The sequence below is a fragment of the Theropithecus gelada genome, chromosome 19, assembly GCF_003255815.1.
Source record: "Theropithecus gelada isolate Dixy chromosome 19, Tgel_1.0, whole genome shotgun sequence".
Taxonomy (NCBI): Eukaryota; Metazoa; Chordata; class Mammalia; order Primates; family Cercopithecidae; genus Theropithecus; species Theropithecus gelada.
In genome coordinates, this window is record NC_037687.1 from 42,055,114 (window position 1) to 42,078,869 (window position 23,756).

At 49.0% G+C, this 23,756-nt stretch overlaps 1 protein-coding gene across 2 annotated transcripts in view; it reads right to left on the minus strand.

Moving 5' to 3' along the window:
* SIPA1L3 (signal induced proliferation associated 1 like 3) overlaps positions 1–23,756 on the minus strand; it is a 308,788-nt gene that overhangs the window by 163,703 nt on the left and 121,329 nt on the right. For both annotated transcript variants that reach the window (XM_025368227.1, XM_025368228.1), the window contains exon 2: positions 21,656–21,723. The gene's annotated coding sequence lies outside the window, so the exon portion shown is untranslated. The remainder of the gene's footprint in view (positions 1–21,655; positions 21,724–23,756) is intronic.

A 23,756-nucleotide genomic window follows, 5' to 3' on the forward strand; every position in this document is an offset into this window, starting at 1 on the left:
TTTCAGATCACGTGTTAGGCACTGTTTTTTTGTTGTTATTGTTGAGACAGTCTTACTCTGTCACCCAGGCTGGAGTGCAGTGGTGTGATCTTGGCTCACTGCAACCTTTGCCTCCCGGGTTCAAGCAGTTCTCCTGCCTCAGCCTCCTGAGTAGCTGGGATTTACAGGCATGCGCCACCATGCTGGGCTAATTTTTGCATTTTTAGTGGAGACAGGGTTTCATCATGTTGGCCAGGCTGGTCTCGAACTCATGACGTCAAGTGATTCACCTGCCTCGGTCTCCCAAAGTGTTGGGATTACCGGTGTGAGCTACCACGCCCAGCCACCACTGTCTTAAATGCTTTACATATATTATCTCACTTAATCCTCAAAATACCTTATAATATAGATACTACTATCATTTCCATTTTTAATATTTATGGAAGCTCTGAGGCTCAGAGAGGTGAACTAACTTGCTGGGTTAAATGGCAAGGTCAGGATGCAAATGCAGGCCACCGGCTCCAGAATTTGCCTTCCAGGCGTGCTAACTGGGCCTCTCTTGGAAAGGGGAGCCTGAATTAGGCTAACAGGGGCATGAAAAGGCACTCAGCCAGACTCACCATCAGAGCATTAAAACCCCGGAGATCCCACTTGACACCCGTCAGATTAGTGAAATTGGGAAGCAGGACAGCAGCAAGTGGTGAGACGTAAATAGGGAAGCTGGACCCTCCTGTTCTCTGGGGGGAGTGTGGGTCAGAGCAGCCTCATGGAGAGCTCAGGAGTTCAAGACCAGCTTGGCCAACAGGGCAAAACCCCATCTCTACCAAAAGCACAAAAATTAGCCAGGTGTTGTGGCGGGTGCCTGTAATCCCATCCCTGGGGAGAGAGAAAGCCCATTTCGGGCTGCAATTGATTCCTGGATGTAAGCCCCATGAATTCCTAAGGCGAAGGTAGGCAGATGCTCACTGAAGCACGGTCTGAAGTGGGGTGGAGCTGGCGGCAACCTGGATGCCCAACACTAGGGGACCAGACACGTGAGGTGTGGCAGATGTACAACATGTACAACTGTTCAGCTGCCAGATGCCACACACTGGACACACATACAGTAACATGGTTAGATGGCGAACACATGCTATTTGGTGAAAACTGGAAGAAACCGAAAGAATGAGATTTGGAGCTCCAAACCATTTCCAGAAGCTCCTTATTCAAACCTCATTTATATTTTGCAAGGATGTGTGCACAGCTACAGACACGCCACAAACATTTCAGACTGGGGGAAGGAATGAAAGGACATATAGAGGATGATGATGGAAAGAGTAACAAAAACCCTCCCAGTGACAAGGGAGGCGACACCCATTTTTTTCTTCCCACCAGCAGACAAGTAGTCTTTGGCAGCCAGACTCCACTTGCCATCTTCCCCACCCCCCGGCTTGCTTTTTTTTTTTTTTTGAGACGGAGTCTTGCTCTGTTGCCCAGGCTGGAGTGCAGTGGTGCAATCTCAGCTCACTGCAACCTCCACCTCCCGGGTTCAAGCGATTCTCCTGCCTCAGTCTCCCAAAAGCTGGGACTATTGGCGCACACCACCATGCCCGGCTAGTTTTTGTATTTTTAGTAGAGACGTGGTTTCACCATGTTGGCCAGGATGGTCTCGATCTCTCAACCTCGTGATCTGCGCGCTCAGCCTCCAAAAGTGCTGAGATTACAGGCGTGAGCCACCATGCCCAGCTTGCCCCCATTTTTGGGTTTTAACTGAGGGTGGATGACGCAGGAGGCAGAAACTGGACACAAGTCATTAAACTTCTTCAAAAGAAAACCACACTTCTTTGTTCTCAAATGCCACAAAATCTGTTGGGCGTGACACGATTTGCTAACTTAGGGAGGGGACTTGGTCAGGGACCGAGCTTGGTGGGCATTTGGTTGTCTACTCAATTTCCGCTGCTGCTTTTTTCAGCTCCTACACAACAGAATCCAGTTAGTCAAGAGTGATCAGGATGTGGCATTCCTCTAGGAACCCGACTGGCTTGGTTGAGGGGCATGTGACCTCAGCTGGACCAGCTGTAGACTGAGGGGAACCACTTATAACCATCAGTGGGGGGTGTTCTCTCTCTCCTGATGCCTATGGACAAGGGCAAGTGGCCCTGATTAGCACTGGAAGCCATTCTGGAACCAAGAGGCATACACAGAGGCCTTCGGAGGCTGAGAACCTGAGTCCCTGACAGACATGCTTGAGCTCCTGATCCTATCCACCTGGTGCCCATCCATCCCTGGGCTTCTAGAACACATCACTTGTCTTAACCATTGGCCAGATGGTGCCAGGGTTGTTACTTGCAACTAAAAAGCATCCTGACTGAGAAGCACAAAGTAGCCTGCTATCTTTTGATTGTTAAACAAGAGAACATCTCTGTAGGAGGGAAATGGGGCATTAGAGGCATGAACAGGAAGGGCCAATTCATCCCAGCCTATGGGAAATGTTCACCCAAACTGCATGTCCCCTGCCCACCCCGAGGCACATGCACGATTCTCTGTGCACGAGAGCTCAGGGAACCCTCTGCGGTGGGTCACTGCTTCCCTCACATCCTTTACCACAGTGGAGCTGCTGCCAGTTTCCCGTGTTGGATTTCTCCTGATGACGGCAGGGGGTTAATCCCCAGCTGACTGGAGTTGAGGATGAGAGACAGGACCAGAAAGCCCGGCCTGGCACTCCTGCAGCTGCTCTGTTCCTGAATCAAAGGTCGGACTTCAGGATCTGGACTGCCGCTGGGGTCTCTAAAATGACACATGGTCTGAGGCCCCTCATGAGGAGACCTGGCATCAAGGGAAAGGCACCAGTGTGGCAGGGGTGGGCAAAGGAGTGTGCACTCTGGGGTCAGCCCGGCCCGGGTTCAATCATCTCTCTACCCACAGATCGCCTGTGACTGCCTCTACTATAAAGTGAGTGGCAGGAGGGATCAAGGATGAAGGAGGGAAAAATAACACAAACCTACCCAGTGAGACATCGTATCACTGGCCATCTCGGTTCATTCATTCAATAAACATTTATTGAGCAGCTCTTTTGGGCCAGGTCCCATTCTAGATGCTGGGGATACGGCAATGCACAAGACAGAATTTCTATGGTCAAACAGGAGCTCCCAGGCTATACTATAGGGTATAGACAGGCAATACCCAAGTCCACAAATCCACTGTGATACGTGCCATGAAGAAAATAAACCAGGTGATATGATAGAGGAATGTGTAGGTGTGTGTGTGCGTGCGTGCATGCATGTGTGTGTGTGTTGGGGCGGGGGGGAGCAGGCTGGCAGGAAGTATGGCAGAGTGATTATGAAGCCAGATGCTCTGGGTTCGAATCCTGATTGTGCCACTTCCTGCCTGTGTGGCTCGGGCAAACAACCCGACTTATCCGTGCCTCAGTTTCCTCATGAGTAAAACTGGATAGTGCCCGCCTCACAGGGTTTTTGGGAGGACTAAGTGGGTCAATATCCATAATACACTGAGCAGTGGGGACCACACCTGGCTGGGGAGCCCATCCATTGAAGGATCTCTGGAAGAGCTGCTCAGCCACCCAGGTGGTGCTGCTAGGCAGCCACAGCTACAAGCCATGTGGGTTTTCTGAGATACGACACCCCCAAGTGCTCTCAAAGAGCCCCCCTTCTGCAGGGTCAGAGCCACCTTGCTCTGAGCAGGCAGCCGCGGGTACAGCAGAAGGGACAGCAAAGCCCTCTACTTACCCAGCAACTGACAGACGCCACTCAGGCACAGGAGATGCGGGGTTGCGGGGTCAGAAGAGCTGCTCGGGGGACCTGGGCCCCTCCACACCCCGAAAATCCAGCCCAGTCCCCAGGTTGCGGGTGAGATGGCAGATTCATGTGGGCTCTTGCTGGGGGGCTGCGGCACAGGGCCTCCCAAAACTCTCAGCCCATGAAGGAGTCATTTCCTGTGCCATGCCCAGGAGACACAGGTAATCTGGAAATCCCCTCCCTGGCTGCCCTGTCTCTTTCCAGGGCAGGGCCCAGAAGAGGGAACCGAGAGAAGCACGTTGCTTGGCATGAGGTCATAGACTCCACCACCACCCCACGGCCGCCGACCCACAAGGCTCCCTGAAGTTTTGTGCTGTCATCTGGCCACTCAAAAGAAGTAGGGAAATGAGGAGGGGGGACAGGCTGCTGGCAGCTCCGGGCCTGAGAGGAAATGAGGCCATCTTTGCCGGAAGCAGGTGGGGGTCCCTTCTGAGAGGAAGGGCCTGGAGGCCTGGAGGAGGAGGCGGGGCTGCTGTGACCTGTTTCTCGGGCCTCCCAGCAGCCTGGGATGGACCAGCAAGCTGCTTCTTTCCTAGGGGCTGATGAGTTGAGAACCAGGGCACCTTCTCCTCTATAGAAAGCTCCTTTCAACCCCGCTGACTGAGTGGCCAGATGACAGCACAAAGCTTCAAGGAGCCACAGTGGTGGGGGTGGCTCTGGAGTCTCTGACCTGACCCTGGAGTGGTACAAACTGTCCTGGGGGAGGAAGGGCATCAGGACATCAAGCCTTGAAAGTGCACACAGAAGTTTAAAAAGAATTAAATGAAGTTGTTATCACTTCTCCCCTGAAAACCCTTCTGTGGCTCCCAGGGCCTCTGGGAAGAAAGTTCAAATCTCTTACCGTGGCTCACCAGACCAGCTGACCCAAGTTTTCCTCCCTGCACTCTGCTCCTCCAACACACCCAGCTCCTCCCCACCCTAGGACCTGCGCACAGACTATTCTCCCAGCCCAAACGCCCCAGCCTCCAGCCCACCCTAGGCAAATTCCTGTTCATCCTCCCAGTCTAGCCTCACAGGTCGCTTCTTCAGAAAAGCTCCCTCTGCCACTCCCATGCCCATTCCAGCCTGGAATAAGACCCCCACCCTCCTGCCTGTTATTCTCTCTCAAGGCCCTCTGCACTTTTTCTTTCTTTTTTTTTTGAGACAAGGTCTCGCTCTGTCACCCAGGCTGGAGTGCAGTGGCGTGATCATGGCTCACTGCAGCCTCGACCCCCTGGGCTCAAGCGATCCTCCCATCTTAGCCTCCCGAGTGGCTGTGTACTTTTTCTTTATAGTTTCATTGCCACAGTTAAATTATGTGGCTCTTTGATTATTTGATATCTTTTCTTTTTTTTTTTTTTGAGACGGAGTCTCACTCTGTCACCCAGGCTGGAGTACGGTGGCGTGATCTTGGCTCACTGCAAGCTCCGCCTCCCGGGTTCAAGTGATTCTGGTGCCTCAGCCTCCTGAGTAGCTGGGATTACAGGCACTGGCCACCACACTGGCTAATTTTTGTATTTTTTGTAGAGATGGGGTTTCACCATGTTGGCCAGGCTGGTCTCGAACTCCTGATCTCAAGTGATCTGCCCACCTTGGCTTCTCAAAATGCTGGGATTACAGGCATGAGCCACCGCGCCCGGCCTGATTATTTTATATCTATCTCCTCCACTAGATGGTGAGGGCCATGAAGCCAGAATAATGGTAATGTAGGATTTTACTTGTAACAACAGCTCAAGTCTATCAAACACTGATGATGTTTTACAGCATTATCTCATTGATTCCCAACAACAGCTCCATGAGTCAATACTATTATTATTCTCATTCTCTAGATGGGGACGCCACGTCAGTCCTGTCGGTGGCACCAGGCACTCAGTAAATGGTCTGGGGGGGCACCCAGATGTCTGGGTTACGTTTCCGATTCTCCTTCCCCATCATCCTCTGGGAACAGGAGCCCAGGTCCACGGAACACACTTCTGTCATACTCCACAGTGGCGACCCCCAATTCCAAGGGCTCCTCTGGGTTCTAATCTCCACCCAATCCATGAAGACATTAATTTAACACATTTTTATTGTGCAGCTATTGTGTGCCGGGCGTGCCCTGAACAGAGAGAAAGCAACAAACAACACGTGTAGTCACACCTCTACAGGCCTCAACAAAGCCCCATCTCTCTAGAACCTGCTCCTGCCAGGCTTTTTTGTGCCTCCCATCACTGGACACAGCAATCACCTCGGGCCCTCGTCGCTCTCCTGCCTCACGGCAGGAGTCCATACTCTCTGGGTCTCCTCCCTCCTCACTGGCGCTCCCCCCCCAAGCCTCCTTCGCTGATTCCTCACCATCTCTCTGCACAGCTTCGCTCCTCCCCATCCACACGGCTCTCCCGGTGATTTCAACACCTCTGTGCTGGGGACCCCTACTTTTCCTTCTCCCACCTGGACCTCTCTCAACTTCAGGTGTGTGTATCCAACCGTCTCCTTGCCGTCTCACGCAGCTGTCCGACAGGCACCTGGCACTGAATAGACTCACAGCGGCATTTCTGATTCTTCACAAGGCCTTTTGCCGCTCCCTGCAAACCCCCACCCTGGAGTCCCTCAATGCAACATCTTCACTCCTCACCTGGTATCCAGGCCCAAACCTCAGGGTCATCCTAGCCCCCTCTGTTTCTCTCACCCCCACATCCAGGCCATCAGTACTCACTGTCAGCTCCACCTTCAAGATGTAAATGGGCTCGCCCCTCCCTCACAACCCCACAGGCAGGACCATGGACCACAGCAGGAGCTTCTGCCCCAATTTCCTGGCTCCGGCTCCTGCTGCCACACACAGCCAGAGGGCTTCTATTAATCTATGGGTCAGATCATGTCCTTCCTCTGCTCAGAACCCTCCCTCTATCCATTTAAGGAAAAGGCCCCAGTCCCTAGCAGGCCTCCTGTGGAACTCTCTGACCTCAGCTCCTCTGTGCCCTCTTTTTATCATAGTTACTGAGGCAGGTGTGTCACGGCATCTCACTGTGATTATCATTTGCTTTTCCATGACGATGATTAGGGATGGTGAGGTATGCACTTTACATAGTAATAGTAGCAACAGTAAATGCTTAACACTGACACAGCATTTACTATGTGCCAGGTGCTATGCTAAGTGCTTTCTTTATATATACGGTGGAATGATCCCTTCCTAAACCTCTTGGGCCTGATGTGTTTCGGAATTCTGAATAATTCAGATTTTAGAAAGGCAACCCTAGAAGGTTCTGAGCGAGCAGTGGTAGTCTCTCACATCGATATTTCTGCAGTGATAACAAGACATCAGCTTGGATGATATTCCACCTGGGACCGTGGATCTGTTTTTTTCTTTCTTTCTCTCTCTTTTTCTCTTTTTTTCTTTCTCTCTCTTTCCATCTATCTACATATTTATTTATTTTGAGATGAAGTCTCGTTCTGTCGCCAGGCTGGAGTGCAGTGGTGTGATCTCAGCTCACTGCAACCTCCGCCTCCCGGATTCTCCTGCCTCAGCCTCCCCAGTAGCTGGGATTACAGGTATGCACCACCACGCCTGGCTAATTTTTGTATTTTTAGTAGAGACGGGGTTTCACCATGTTGGCCAGGCTGGTCTTGATGACCATATTGGCCAACCTGATCACTTGAGGTCAGGAACTCCTGACCTCAAGTGATCTGCCCACCTCGGCCTCCCAAACTGCTGGGATTACAGGTGTGAGCCACCGTGCCTGGCCCATGGATCTGTTTTAAATCCTTGAATGCCCACAACCACATTATGACGTAGGCAGCATTATCTCCTCTGTTTTACAGATGGAGAAACTGAGGCACAGGAAGGTAAGTGCTTTGGCCATGGTCATAGAGGTAGAAGGGGAGGGCTGGGATTCCAATACATTCCAAAGGCCATCTTTACTACTGGCTTTCAGGGCAGCTGACAGGAAATAAATCAATGTCGAATGAATGAATGAATGAGTGAGATTAAGCTGGGGATGTGAGAGAACTAGTTACAGCTCCTGCAGAAAGGTCAAACACTAATGAGCTAGTTATTTGTCAGTGGTTAACTTCATTTATTTTGGATACAAGATGTAACCAAAGATAAAGCAAGATATACCCAAAATATTATCCTTAAAAAAAGTAGCTATATTTCAGGGTCTTTCACCTTATTTTATTTTGGAACAAGTGCTCTTTGGGAAAGACATATTAGCTTTCAAAAACTTAAATGATGCTAGTTTGGAAAATAATAGAAAGGGAGGCATACATTATAGGAGACTTGGTAAGTATTCCCAAGGGCTTGATCCCACAATTCCAAGTGTGATAAGTCTCTGTAAACATGCTCTTTAAGCAATCCTAAAATTTATATGTAGCCACAAAAAAACCCCAACTAGCCAAAGCAACACTGAGAAATAAAAAGCTGAAGGCATCACATTTCCTGATTTAAAATTATATTACAAAGCTATAGTAATCAAAAGAGTATGGTGCTGACGTAAAAACAGAAGAGAATAGAGAGCCCAGAAATAAATCCAAACATAAGTGGTCAATAAGAATGAAACTGAGCCCTTCAAATAATGAAATTTTATAACATACACAAAAATAAACTCAAAGTGGATAAAAGACCTAAATGTAAGATTTGAAACCATAAAACTCCCAGAAAAGAACATGGGGGAAAGCTCCTCAACACTGGCTTTGGCAATGATTTTTTGAACATCACACCAAAAGCTCAGGCTACAAAAGCAAAAATAAATAAACAGGACTACATCCAACTAAAAAGCTTCTGCACAGCAAAGGAAGCAATTAACAAAATGAAAAGTCAACCTATGGACTAGGAAACAATATTTGCAAACCACATATCTGACAAAGGGTTAATATCCAAAATTTATGAAGAACTCTTACAACTCAATATCGGAAAAAAATAACCAAGTAAGAAATTAGCAAAGTGCCAGGTGTGGTGGCTCACACCTGTAATCCCAGCACTTTGGGAGGCTGAAACAGGAGGATCACTTGAGACTAGAGTTTGAGACCAGCCTGGGCAACATAGTGAGACCTGTCTCTATAAAAAATTTAAAACTTAGCTGGGTGTGGTGGCTTGTGCCTGTGGTCCCAGCTACTTTGGAGGCTGAGGCAGGTGGTTCACTTGAGGTTAGGAGTTTGAGACCAGCCTGGCCAACACAGCAAAACTCGGTCTCTACTAAAAGCAAACAAACAAAAAACACAAAAATTAGCTGGGGCCTGGTGTGGTGGCTCACGCCTGTAATCTCAGCACTTTGGGAGGCTGAGGTTGGGTGGATCACGAGGTCAAGAGTTCAAGATCAGCCTGGCCGACATGGTGAAACTATGTCTCTACTAAAAATACAAAAATTAGCCAGGCATGGTAGCACACGCCTGTAATCCCAGCTACTCAGGAGGCTGAGGCAGGAGAATTGCTTGAAGCCAGGAGGCGGAGGTTGCAGTGAGCTGAGGTCGCGCCATTGCACTCCAGCCTGGGTGACAGAGCGAGACTCCATCTCAAAAATAAATAAATAAATAAATAAAAATAAAAATTAGCTCGGCGTGTTGGTGGGTGCCTGTAATCCCAGCTACTGAGGAGGCTGAGGCAGAATTGCTTGAACTTTGGAGACAGAGGTTGCAGTGAGCCGAAATCGAGGCACTGCACTCTAGCCTGGGTGACAGAGTGAGCCTCCATCTCAAAAAAAAAAAAAAAAAAAAAAAAAGGAATAATAATAATAAAATAAATAAAGATTCCTTTGAAAAGCAAGATAGGAGGGCCGGGCGCGGTGGCTCAAGCCTGTAATCCCAGCACTTTGGGAGGCCGAGACGGGTGGATCACGAAGTCAGGAGATCGAGACCATCCTGGCTAACATGGTGAAACCCCATCTCTACTAAAAAATACAAAAAACTAGCCGGGCGAGGTGGCGGGTGTCTGTAGTCCCAGCTACTCGGGAGGCTGAGGCAGGAGAATGGCGTAAACCCAGGAGGCGGAGCTTGCAGTGAGCTGAGATCCGGCCACTGCACTCCAGTCTGGGCGACAGAGCAAGACTCCGTCTCAAAAAAGAAAAAAAAAAAAAGAAAAAAAGAAAAAAAGAAAAGCAAGATAGGGACAAATAATTTTAAGCCATGTTTAACCAATTTAAACAAAATACTTCAGGTGAAAGTCTTGAATGGGGCATTTAAACTAGAATTTCGAATTTTTTATAAAAAGGATGTGTAATATAGCTCTGAAAACTGTCTTAAAGCAAAGTGCCACTGTGGGGGAAGAAAGTACATGGAGAAATTTTCCTAAGTTGTCATTTCTTATTCACACTGGAATGATGAGTCTGATTGACTCACAAACAGGCGATTATATAACCACTTTTATATGTTCACATTTACTCAGCCACTTACCCATGTTCAGTAACTGTCCTTAAACATCTGAGTTGGTTTTTTTAAACAAACCTAACAGTGAGTGGCTGTAGAGATCACCAATTCCTAAAAGAGGCGTTTAAAAAAAAAAACAAAAACTGTCTAATGGTAGAGGAATGGCTTCTTGAGTGCTGGGATACAGTTTCCAGTGGCAATATACACAAATTCAAGGGGTGCCACATCACAAATGCTTCAGATAGACGTGGAGACAGTGTACTCTGGAAATATGTGTAGATGACTCAAAAAGTGACTCTTGTAATAAGGATGCCTGGGAAAAGTATGACTAACGCTGTTTTATGACATGTGAGAGGATATACGGAACATTTTGAGTCCAATTTTCTCTTTTTCCTTTGAGACAGGGTCTCCCTATGCCGCCCAGGCTGCAGTGCAGTGTTACAGTTATGACTCACTGCAGACTCCAACTCCTGGGCTCAAGTGATCCTCCCACCTCAGCCTCCCGAGTAGCTGGGACCACAGGCAAGCACCACCACACTTGGCTGTTTTTTTCTTTGTAGAGATGGAGTTTTGCTATGTTGCCCTGGCTGGTCTCGAACTCCTGGCCTCAAGTCATCCTCCCTCCTATGCCTCCCAAAGGGACAGGACTACAGGCGTGAGCCATTGCACCTTGCTGAATTCAACATTTTTGATATCTGGATTCCAAACATGTCACAAAATTAAGCAATTAGAAAATACAGAAAGGCAGCTGATTACGTTGTCCAAATCCCTAACATTTCAGGTAGGCCCCCAAACTTTTTTTTTTTTTTTAAGATGGAGTCTTGCTCTGTCACCCAGGCTGGAGTAGACTGGCGCGATCTCGGCTCACTGCAATCTCCGCCTTCCAGGTTCAAGTGATTCTCCTTCCTCGGCCTCCGGAGTAGCTGGGATTACAGGCATGTACCACCACGCCAGGCTAATTTTTGTAGTTTTAGTAGAGATGGGGTTTCACCATGTTGGCCAGGCTGGTCTCGAAGTCCTGGCCTCGTGTGATCCACCCGCATCGGCTTCCCAAAGTGCTGGGATTACAGGCATGAGCCACTACGCCCTCCCCACCAACCGCAAACTTTTTTTCATCTCTTTGGAAAGCTATTGAACCACTTTGTTATGGGGCACATATGGTATTTTTTAGGTATAAGCATTGAAAAAAATCTGGAAGACATACACCAGCTCGTAAAAGATTATCTTGGGGCATTATGGGTCCTTTGATTTCTTTTTTTAAACAACAAACAAGTATTACTTTGATAATCAGAAACGCAAGCTGGGCGAGGTGGCTCACGCCTGTAATCCTAGCACTTTGAGAGGCCCAGGCAGGTGGATTGTCTGAGTTCAGGAGTTCAAGACCACCCTGGACAACATGGTGAAACCTCGTCTCTACTAAAATACAAAAACTTAGCCAGGCGTGGTGGTGCACGCCTGTGGTCACAGCTACTCGGGAGGCTGAGGCATGAGAATTGCGGTGGCTCACGCTTGTAATCCCAGCACTTTGGGAGGCCGAGGCGGGCGGATCACAAGGTCAGGAGATCGAGACCACAGTGAAACCCCGCCTCTACTAAAAATACAAAAAAATTAGCCGGGCGCTACTCAGGAGGCTGAGGCAGGAGAATGGCGAGAACGGGGGAGGCGGAGCTTGCAGTGAGCCGAGATCGCGCCACTGCACTCCAGCCTGGGCGGCAGAGTGAGACTCCGTCTCAAAAAAAAAAAAAAAAAAAAAGAGAATTGCTTGAACCTGGGAGGCGGAGGTTGCACTGAGCCAAGATTGTGCCACTGCACTCCAGCCTGGGTGACGAAGTGAGACTGTGTCTCCAAAAAATAAAAATTAAAAAATTAAAGAAATGCAAACAAATAATACAGCTTTATAATGTCACTCAGTAATTCTAACTGAATTGGTCCAGGGTGAGACCCAGGCCTTGGGATTTCTTAAAGTTGCTAACATAATTCTAACATACAGCAAGGATGGGAATCATTATTAAACATTTTCCAAATTATACTGTACAAGATGTTCCTAGGTGTCTTTCAAAAACAAAAGTGTTCCACAAAGAAGCGCGTTTCTTTCCTGTAGGATTTCTCAGACTCTGTAACATGCACATGACTTTTTTTTTCTTTCTTTTTTTTTTTTGAGATGGAGTATTGCTGTCGCCCAGGCTACCGTGCAGTGACATGACTTGGCTTACTGCAACCTCTGCCTCCTGAGTTCAAGCAATTCTCCCTGCCTCAGCCTCCTGAGTAGCTGGGATTATAGGCACCCACCACCACGCCTGGCTAATTTTTGTATTTTTAGTAGAGATGGGGTTTCACCATGTTGGCCAGGCTAGTCTCGAACTCCTGACAGGTGATCTGCCCGCCTCAGCCTCCAAAAGTGCTGGGATTACAGGTGTGAGCCACCGCGTTCAGCCTGCACGTGACTTTTACATGAGGACGATACAGTACACAGTGGACATCTGTGTGTGTGTCTGCTCTGTGCTCCTTTCCAGCAGCCATGCCTTTAGTAAGCCCTAAACCGTACCCAGAACCTGCCCCCTCCTCTCCCTCCACACTCCTTACCCTGGTCCCATCCTCCAGCTTCTCCCACCTAGACTAGAGCAACAGCCTCCTCCTTACTCTCACACTGGCTTCTAGAATTCACTGTCACCAAGGCATGCTAGTGGCAGATCCTTGGGACATGCAGAGTTTGAAAAATCTCCCACTACCTGCCCTGATACTGCCCAGGGCATCCCCACCTGCCATCCTCTGACCATGGAAGGGGCCTGCTTTAAGATGAAGGCACCGTGACGGACAGTCCTCCATGCTATTGTCGAGCTGCTGTGTCACCAGCTCACAGGGTCCAAAGAACCCTCAGACTTGGAGGTGGGGGGCCTGACTGCTTAAGTCTCAGTCAATGGGGGTTGCCGTTACCTGGAGCCAAAAGCCTCCAATCCATACGCTCTTTATCATTTTACTCTATTTACTGGTCAGTAGTTTTTTACACCAGGTAAAAATTATCCTATGTATCTGCCTGGTTCATTGTCTGTGTCCCCCGCCTCGAATGCCGGCTCTGAGAATAGGGATATTTGTCGTCTTGTTCGCTGCTGGAACACCCGCTGCCAAAGAGTGGGAACTCAGCATTTGTTAAGAGAATGACTGAGCTCATTTAATTCTTTCAACGGCTCCAAAAGGCAGGTGTTCCAAGTCCCAGCCTCCTCCTCACCGCCAGCCAGACCCGGCACCATCTGCCCCCACCTACCTCTCCCAGCTCTTGACCCTGCAGTTACACAGGTCTTCTTCCAGTTCCTTCGCAGAGTCAAGCTCCTTCCCACGTCCGCAGCTCCGCTGATGTGTTTCCCTCTACCAGGGACTCTCTCCCCATTCCTCGCCCCCACTGGGGGAAGGTCTACTTATCCTTCGGGCCTCCTCCCAAACGTCAGTCCTTATGACAGACATTCCCTGACCTCTCCAGACACGTCCGGGCTCTCAGATATGCTGTCACGGCCCTCTGGGCTCCTCCGCCAGAGCACTTAGTGCAGACATAATCACACAGCTGTTGCTGTAATTACTTCAATTCGGTTTCCACCACTAAACTATGAGCTCCAGGAAGGCGGGGGACACCTCTCCATTTCTAGAGCCCTGAGAAGGCCTGGCACACAGTAGGTGCTGCATAAACACCCCACCTGTCCACCGTGGCTGTGAGAGTTACTGCTCACTGAGTATCATATTTCTAGCCCCTTGCAGTTAGGCAGAACCGTGTGACAGTTCTGGGTACAGGTGGAAGTGAACATGTGGCTTCTGGGCCTCGGCATCTAAGTGCTGCGGTGCAACTCTCTGTCCCCTTCTCCTGCCGTCGTGTCTCTGCAGCCTGTGAAGCTTCAAAACGGGGCCAGGCCGGGAGGGGGAGCAGGGGTGCTCCTGTCAGCCTGGGTCCCTGAGGTCCAAGGTTAAGCCCTCCCACCTGACCTGCCCATGTCACGAGTAAGAAATGGACATCTGTTGTGTCCAACTTCTAGGATTTCAGGGTTAATCTGTTACTGCAGCAGAAACTCGCCCATCAGAGGCATTCTTGTGAATGAATGAAGGCAGCTAGAAAGCAGAGACGCTGTGATCACCGACCGGAAGGTGTGGAGCAGGGAAACGGCCTCCAGCCACCCCACATGGAACTCAGTGAAAGAACAGGAAGCGGGGAATGGGCCAAGCACTCCACAGGGAGCCGCCACTCTGGGCTCCTGACGGGGCAGATTAAACGACCCAGAGCCTCCACTGCCTTCAGACAGGGCCTGCCTGGGCAGCCCTCAGCACACACGCTCCTCAGGGATCACAGCCAAGTGTCCGTCCCTGGGGACGGGGGAGGAGGCAGTGCTGAAGCCAGCAACACCCTGGAAAACCCTCTTAGACAGAGGAAGCTGAACCAGCAAGGCTGCATGAAAAGTCTGGGCTAATTCGGGCTGACAACCTTCCCTCCGAATCACCCACTGGGGCTGTGCCCTCCTGGCTCCATCCTAGAGAATAAATCACACTGTCAGGTCTAATTTGGGGCTTGGCTGATGGGCTGAGCAGAGCATCCATGCATGCTGGCCACAGAGGTCAAGGGCAGCCTACACTCTTGAGGCCAGTGCTGAAAAGTCTGAGGAATGAACAAGAAAGGGGACCAGGAGGCCAGGAGCCATGGGTTTCCAACACACACCAAAGAAACTCCCAACTTGTTCCATGAAATTCCTGGCCCAGGCTTCCGCTGTATGAGCCCTGCTCCCAAAACACAGTCCTGCTATAGCTAGCCCTGTGCCAGCTCAGGGCGGGGGGCAGGGCGACCCCTCACATGTCTGGTGAATGAATAATCACAACAGCAGCAGCTCACGCTTATTATCTTACAGGCTGTTACTAAGCCACCTAACCTCCAACGTGCAGTACGCGCTAATGAATGCAAGATGCCACCATCCTCCACCTCCTCATTATCATCATCACCACCTCCACCACCGCCGCCACCATCATCTCATCATCATCATCTCATTATCATCTATTATGTGACTTCTTGTGTGAGGTACTGTCCTAGGTACTTGTAATTCATAATCCCATCTTAATCCTTACAACCACCTTGGGAGAAAATGGAAGCTCCCAGAATTAAGCTGCCCATTTAGGGCTAGTTAGGGGCTCAGCTATGACTAGACCCCAGGTCAGCTGGACTCTGGGAACCTGTGCTCTTGGCCACCATGTCAACCCATTTTTGTTTCATTTCCCTGGAGAAGCTTGTCCCCAAACTCCAAGTCACCATTAGGTGCCTCCTCAGGCTTCCCACAGCCCCATGGCTTCCCCTATTAGAACTCTTATCACTCTGGGTTGTTTACCTGCAGAACTTCCCAACATACTGTATATCGGAATAAGTCTCGTGCCCAGGAGAGGAGCAGGAACATGGGAGGTGTCCAGCCAATGATGGTTGGTTGGAAGGATGGATGGAGATCCCAGTCAGTGATGGTTGGTTGGAAGGATGGATGGAGACCCAAGTCTGAACCTTTCATTTTACTGAGGAGGGGAACAGAAGTTCAGAAAGGAGAGCTGTCGTGAGAGTTTCACTGAAGAAAGGCAAGTGGAGAAGATGGTAGAAACTGCTCCTTGATGAATCTCTATTCCACCTCCAAAGCCCAAAAGCTGCTTCCAGGAGCCCTCTTTGACCCCTAGGCTGGGTTGGGCACCTCTGCTGGGTTCCCACTCTCCTGGGCTTCCTCCATCACAGACCTGACCACTCGGGGGTCTGAGGGCCTGCTCCCTCACCGGACGGGGAGCCCCATGAGGGCAGAGCCACCCAGCCGTGAGGCTGGCCCAGCCACCACTGCATCCCCACTACTCTACAGGGACGGGCACAGAGGAGGCACATAACAAATGTGTGGGCAATCAACCAGCAGACCTCCAGAGAAAGAACAGGCTAGAAGCCTCATCCTGGGAAGAATAACTAAAAGCACAGGTATAGTTTGTTTGGAAAAAGGGAGGCCGAGAGGGGTTCTCTCAGCCGCTTATAAGTCCCCGCACGGCTGCCAGGAATAAGACGTGCAGCGGGTGCTGCTCCCAAGGACTGGACCTGAACATGTGGGAAGTAGTTAGTTACACAGGGGCGGATGCGATTCACAAGACAGTTTTTTAATGATCACAACTTCCCCAAAGCAAAACATGCTGCTGGGCTCCGCCTTGCTGCAAGAATTTAAACCCAGGCCAGACAGTGAGCAGCCTGGGCCCCTCCACCCCACCCCACCCCACCCCGGACCTCTTATGAGGCAACAAAGTGTACTGGCTAAGAACGGGGGCCCTGGACCCAGGCTGCATGCCCCCCTGCCCCGGCTCCTCTACTTGGCAGGCAGCTTCACCATTCCGTGCCTCAGTTTCCTCATCATTACCATGGGGATATCATAGCAGTGACGTCTTAGTGTAGTTGCAAGAACTGAATGAGATCATGCACGTGAGGCGCTTACGGCAGGGCTTGGCACAGAGTCAGCACCCATTAATGTTCATTATTACTGCTTTTCCTTCCCCATGGAGCCAGGCAGTACTGGCTGGCTACCCCAACAGATACACTCAATTCATTTTTTCTCTGCCTTCCTCCTCAGGAAAGGCTGAAAAGTTAAATAACATTTGCCACCTTCCTTGGAGCTAGGGGAGGCTACGCGACATGGCAGCAGCAACTATGTCCATGAGGGGAAAGGCCAAGAGAATCAAAGCGGCTCTGCCCTGACACTGCCCAGCCACCAAACTAACACTGGCAGCCAAGCACCTCCAGGTGTGCTTGTAGTGGGCAAGAAATCAGCCCTCATTCAATCAAGCTGTGGTGAGTGGGGGTTTCTGTTCCTGAAACTTGAAGACATTCCTGGCCGATGCACACGCCATGATGCAAATGGCTCAAGGCACACACCCATGGTAATTGTTTGCCAATTTCAGCTCAGGCCCACTGCTGAGAACCCCTGACCCAGAGGAAAAACAGTGGGTGGCTGAGCCATACAGTGCTTACCAAGCCCAGTCGCTGTGTTCCACCCTTCCTTTTCAGCTGTATCTGCTCCCCATCTGTACAATTATTTACACACACACACACACATCTCTCTTGCTCTATTGCCCGGGGCTGGAGTACAGTAGCGTGGCCTCAACCTCCTGGGCGCAAGTGATCCTCCTGCCATAGCTGTCCGAGTACCTGGGACTACAGGTGCATGCCACCACGCCTGGCTACTTTGAACATTTTTTGTAGAGATGGAGTCTCACTCTGCTGCCCAGGCTGGTCTTAAACTCCTGGCCTCAAGCGATTCTCCTGCCTTGACCTCCCGAAGAGCTGGGATTATAGGGTGAGCCACTGCACGCAGCCCTGAAGTGACGTTCAAGCTTTATGTATTTTAAAAGAATCTCTATCACCACTAAAAATGAAAAATTGCTATCTCTTGCTACAAAGAAAAGGAAACTTAAAAAACAAACACAATGAAAACAAAATAGAGTCATATTCATTATCTGATGTCGCATAATTTGGGTTTAATGGACTGGCAAAAAATTCTTCACTTTCCTCTCCTATTGGGGGGAACATCAGATCTGGCAATACTCGGGGATAAGACTGGCCCCCACTGAGCAGGGCTGCCCCTTGGAGAGGGAACATATTTCCTGTTCACAGAAACTGTTCAGAAGGGAGATGATTTGACTGCAATCTCCCAGCTGGCTGTGGATGAATCAGGCCGGGGACCGCCTCACTCCCTCCTCTATTCAGGGCCTCCTCAAAGAGGCCTTCCTTGGTCACCTTGTCTAAAAATTGCCCTGTGAGGCCAATCTCCTTCCCTGCTTTATTCATCACTATATACTCCTATATACATCCTATATACACTATATACATCTAACTTATCCTATATTCACCTTTTCTTTTTCTTTTTTTTTGAGACCCTGTCTCACTCTGTCACCTAGGTTGGATTGCAGTGGCACAACCTTGGTTCACTGCCACCTCTGCCTCTGGGTTCAAGCGATCCTCCCACCTCAGCCTCCTGAGTAGCTGGGATTACAGTGGTGTGCCACCATGGCTGGCTAATTTTTTTTTTTTGTATTTTTAGTAGAGACGGGGTTTCACCATATTGGCCAGGCTGGTCTCGACCTCCTGACCTCAAGTGATCGGCCCACCTCAGCCTCGTGAAGGTGACGGGATTACAGGTGTGAGCCACCGTGCCCAGCCCTATATTCACTTTTTATCTGTTTACTTAAGTGTTACTCTCCAGTAGGATGTCCGTTCCCTTAAGGTAAGGAGTTTGTTTTGTTCATTCCTGAATCCCTAGTGCTTCTCGTAGGTGCTCAAATGCACATTTGCCGAGTGAAGGAAAATGAATGAACAAATGAAACCTGTTCTTGTTCTTTCCAAGTTCCCTAAGGCCCTGGTTACCAGCTAGGAAAAATGCCGGTCTTCCTGCTGTGTGAGGCAATGCTCGGAATTTACTTGGGATCTGGGGCCTTTTATCACATTAAAAAGCAATGTGCTAGATTAAAACAAATATAGCCTATAGGATATAAATTAGTAACTAAATAAAGAAATAAGTAAGGCAGAAGGGACAGGTCTTCCTTACAGAAGAATTTCAATTAATAAATGTAGATGGAATGAGAGGCACACAAAAACTGCCATCAGGGAAACAGCACAGCAATAACTGCTGTAGACAAGACCTTGGCCACCAGTGGATGCTAAAATTAGTGGGAGGAAGTTTGAGGAAAAACGGGATGTGGGATATTAGCATAGCCTCAAAGTTTCTCCCCAAAGGTAGCATTTTTTTTGTTTTGTTTTGTTTTGTTTTTTTAAAGAGACAGGGTCTTGCTCTTGCTACCCAGGTCTTGCTACCAGGTCTTGATACCCAGGCTGAGTACAGTGGCACCATCTCAGCTCACGGCATTCTCTGCCTCCTGGGCTCAAGGGATCCTCCTGCCTCAACCTCCTAACTGGGACTACAGGTGTGCACCACCACACCTGGCTAATTTGTTTTTATTTTATTTTTTTAGAGCTAGCTGGTTTCAAACTCCTGGCCTGGAGTGCCCCAAGATAGCTATTAATTACAAAGGGAAAAGTGTAACTTTAGTGTGGAGAAATCTGACACACAGCAGCTTAACCAAGTGATCTAGGTGAACATTACCAGAAATACGACGCACCAATATCATAGACCCCCACAAAGACGCACTGAGGAGGGCATGCTGCCTGTGTGACATCGTTCTAAATAACGAATAACCTCAATGAGGTCATGAGAAAACATCAGAAAAACCCAAGTTGAAGCACACAACAAAATAGCAGAGCAGTCCTCTTCCAAAGTGTCCAGGTCAGGAAAGGCTAGGAAAGATGGAGGAATTGTTCCAAATCGGAGGAGGTTAAGGAGACATGAAAATCAAATGCAGTGTGGGATCAAGAATAGACTCTTGGAAGAAAAAAGGACATCAGTGGAAAAACTGGTGAAATGTGATTAATGTCTGTCATTGAGTTAATCGTACTGGGCTATGTGAATTTCCTGGTTTTGATCACTGTGTTACAGTTGTATAAGATGGTAACATAGGGGAAGCTGGATGTAGGGTAGACATGTGGACTCTGTAATCATTTTCACAACTTTTTAATAATTCTCAAATCACTTCAAAATAAAAGTAATCAAGAATTGTGCTAGGAAGCATCCTTTGACAGAAATCTGGCCTCTAGTGACTGTCCCACACACCAGCTTCAGTTACCCAGGCAAGACTGCCAGGATGAGGGAATGTGACGGAACCACTAAATGTCCAGGAGAGAGAAACTCCATCCAGAGCCACTCAGTTCCCGCAGCTCGGCTGACACAGCTACCTGCATCCAGGTTCTGAAGGCCACAATCCTCCCCTTTCCACTTCCCACACTGGTATGGTCTCTTGTTTCTTCAAGGATCAGACAATGTCCCCTCCCAACAAAGCTGGGGATCGTCCTGGAAGGCTTCACTGCAAACTGACATGCAGCTGGGGTCCCACGCCACTGCTTAGAACCCACCCACAGAAACAAAAGAGAATGTTCACTAGCAAACCAACCCAAAAACCTAAATATAACATATTTGAAACCTATACAGCACAGGTAAGTATTTGCCATATGTATATATTTTAAATATGTGTAAATACCCATTACCCATGCCATATACATGTGTGTATGTATTTATTTATTTTAATTTTTAGTTTTTTTTGAGACAGGGTCTCGCAGCAGCCTTGACCTCCACTGGTTCAGGTGACCCTTCCACTTTAGCCCCGGTGTAGCTGGAACTGCAAGTGTGCGCCACCACGCCCAGCTAATTTTTGTATTTTTTGTAGAGACAGGGTCTCATTAAGTTGCCCAGGCTGGTCTCGAGCGCCTGGGCTCAATCAATCCTCCAGCCCCATCCTCTCAAAGTGCTGGGGTTACAGGTGTGAGCCACCACACCTGGCTCATATTTTTTACCAACAGAGAAACCAGTACATTCACATCGTGGGGCAGCGGGGCTGCTCTGAATCTTGATCATGGTGGCAGTTTCACAACTATCTACAACTGTCTGCATTCAAAGAACTGTATACCGGCCAGGCGCTGGGGCTCACGCCTGTAATCCCAGCATTTTGGGAGGCTGAGGCAGGTGCATCACCTGAGGTCAGGAGTTCAAGACCAGCCTGGCTAACATGGTGAAACCCCACCTCTACAAAAAATACAAAAATCAGTCAGGTATGATGGCGGGTACCTGTAATCCCAGCTATTCGAGAGGCTGAGGCGGGAGAATCACTTGAACCTGGGAGGCGGAGACTGCAGTGAGCTGAGATGGCGCTACCGCACTCCAGTGTGGGTGACAGGGTGAGACTCCACCTCAAAAAAAAACCCAAAAAAAACCGAGGCTGAGGCAGGCGGATCACCTGAGGTTGGGAGTTCGAAACCAGCCTGACCAACATGGAGAAACCCCATCTCTACTAAAAATACAAAATGAGCCAGGCATTGTGGCACATGTCTGTAGTCCTAGCTACTCGGGAGGCTGAGGCAGAAGAATCGCTTGAACCCAGGAGGCAGAGGTTGCAGTGAGCCAAGATTGCACCGTTGCAATCCAGCCTGGGCAACAAAAGCGAAACTCCATCTCAAAACAAAACAAAACAAAACAAAGAACTGTACACCAAAGAGAGAGTTTTACTCTATGTAAGGTTTAAAAATTGAATGAAAAAGTAAAGAAAAAAATAAAAGTATATGAAATGTATGATACACTGAGGTACGCTCATGAGCAAAGATCTTCAAAACATACTATTATTGGGGATGGTGGAAGCAAGCCAAGAAGCACCACATAGCATGGTTCCTTTTTCTTATACAGTGAACCAAAATAAGTGTGTATATGTGCACGTAGGAAAGTTTGTGTACAGGAAAAGGTCTGGCAGGGCACCCAGCCAGTGACTGACAGTAATTACCTCTGGGATAGATGTTAGGCTTGCAGGTGACGGGAAGAACAGTGAAGCAAACTTTCATTTTTCCCTTGATACTTTTTTTTTTGTAATTAAAAAAAAAAAAAAGATGCTTATGTGTATGAGCTGTAAAGTTCTAAGCAAACCAGCAGCCACACCGTACTCACCGTTAGTACCTTCTAGACACTAGAACTCTTGGATGGTCCCAGGAGAGCCGACGTCAGAGACTGTGCATCTACATGGAGGAAAAAGAAGAGGTTAGGTCTCTGGCCAACTTAAGCCTTCCTGCTGCAATACCCAGCTGTCAATCACATACTCACTCTTTCAAGTATTTACTGAACATGGTTGAGTGTAATCCCAGCACTCTGGGAGGCCGAGGCGGGTGGATCATTTGAGGCCAGGAGTTCAAGACCAGCCTGGCCAACGTGGCAAAACCCTATCTCTACTAAAAATACAAAAAATTAGCCGGGCATGGCGGTGGACACCTGTCATCCCAGGTACTTGGGAGGCTGAGGCAGGAGAATCACTTGAACCTGGGAGAGGAAGGTTACAGTGAGCCGAGACTGTGCCACTGCACTCCAGCCTGGGTGACTGTGCCACTGCACTCCAGCCTGGGTGACTGTGCCACTGCACTCCAGCCTTGCTCCAGCAAGACTCTGTCTCAAAAAAAAAAAAAAAAGAAAGAAAAAAGAAAAAAAAAGTATTTACTGAACACCTGCTACGTGCCAGGCACCAGGAATACAACCAGGGTTCTCCAAGACAAAGTGGCTGTCCTCAGGGAGCAAACAGTCTAGTAGGGGAGGAGGACAGTAACAAATACATAACACAAAGTCAGGGAGTGGAGCCTTGATGAAACCTAGCGGGGCGACGCCATAGTGATGAGACTGCCACCTTACACGGAGAGCTCGGAGAAGGCCTCCTGGACGAGGGGACAGAGATGTGAATACATGAGACCACAGACCGTGTGACTACCTGGGAAAGAGCCTTCCAGAGGCGGAAGCAGATGTGGAGCATCTCAGGAGCAGCCAGGAGGCCCGTGGAGCTGGCACGGGGTGCATGAGGGGTGAGCAGTGGCGGAGGGGACAGATGGAGGACTATTCTAAGGACATTTCCTCAGACAACTGTGAGCAGAGGAATGACAGAGAAATTGCACTTGTCCTGGTTTGGAACTTTATGAGTTTATGCCTTTGAATATGTAGTATGCTTGTTTATATTTAAGTGAATATTCCATGGATGAACGAATGTCTCCAGGCGGAGAAAGCACTGTCTGTATTGTTCAGCATCACATTCTGGGCACCGGCAGAGGCTGGGCACTAAGTCAGGAGATGAGATCTGAGAGGGCCTAGAGCTGTCCTACATGTAATGGCCATTCACTAATAACAATCCCTCCCAATGTGCCGGCTCTGTGCTAGCAGACATGCGCTGACTCATTTCACTCTCCCCATCATCCAAGAAGATCCTATTACTACTTCCAAGTTACAAATGAGGAAACTGAGGCACAGAATTCATAAGAGATCCACTAGCGAGGTTGCCCAGTCAGTCAAAAGTATACTAAGCCAGGCACAGTGGTACCTGCCTATAGTCCCAGCTACTTAAGAGGCTAAGATAGAAGGATTATTTGAGCTCAGAAGTTCAAGACCAGCCTGGGCAATATAGCAAAACCCTGTTTCTCTCTTTAAAAAAAAAAAACAAAGTGTACTATATACAGCCAGGATGTGAACCCAGCAACCTGGTCCCAGAGCCTGTTTCTGACCACCTGGCTAGACCACACTGTCATGATGGTCAATGAAGGCAGGACCAACTGTGGGCTGGCAACACCTCCCTGCCCCACTTCCCCAATACCATAATGTCCAAATGCTACCCAAATATCCATGTCAACCTCAAAGGTGGGTCAGCTCCTCCAGGAATCCTCCCAGGAAGGAAACCTAGCGAGCAGCTAGTCAATACTCCAGGGTTCAGGAATCGGGACAACTTCAATGATGATTCCCCTGGGGTTCCTGGAGAAGCCCAAGGGAGTTCTTAACTTTTCTCATGCCAGGGACTCCTACTGGCAGCCTGGCGAATTAGTTGCAGACTCCTCAGAATAATTTCTTTTTTTTTGAGATGGAGTCTTGATCTATTGCCCAGGCTGGAGTGCAGGGGCGCCATCTTGGCTCACTGCAACCTCTGCCTCCCCGGCTCAAGCAATTCTGCTTCAGCCTCCCGAGTAGCAGAGTTTACAGGCGCACACCACCACCCCAGGTAATTTTTGTATTTTTAGTAGAGATG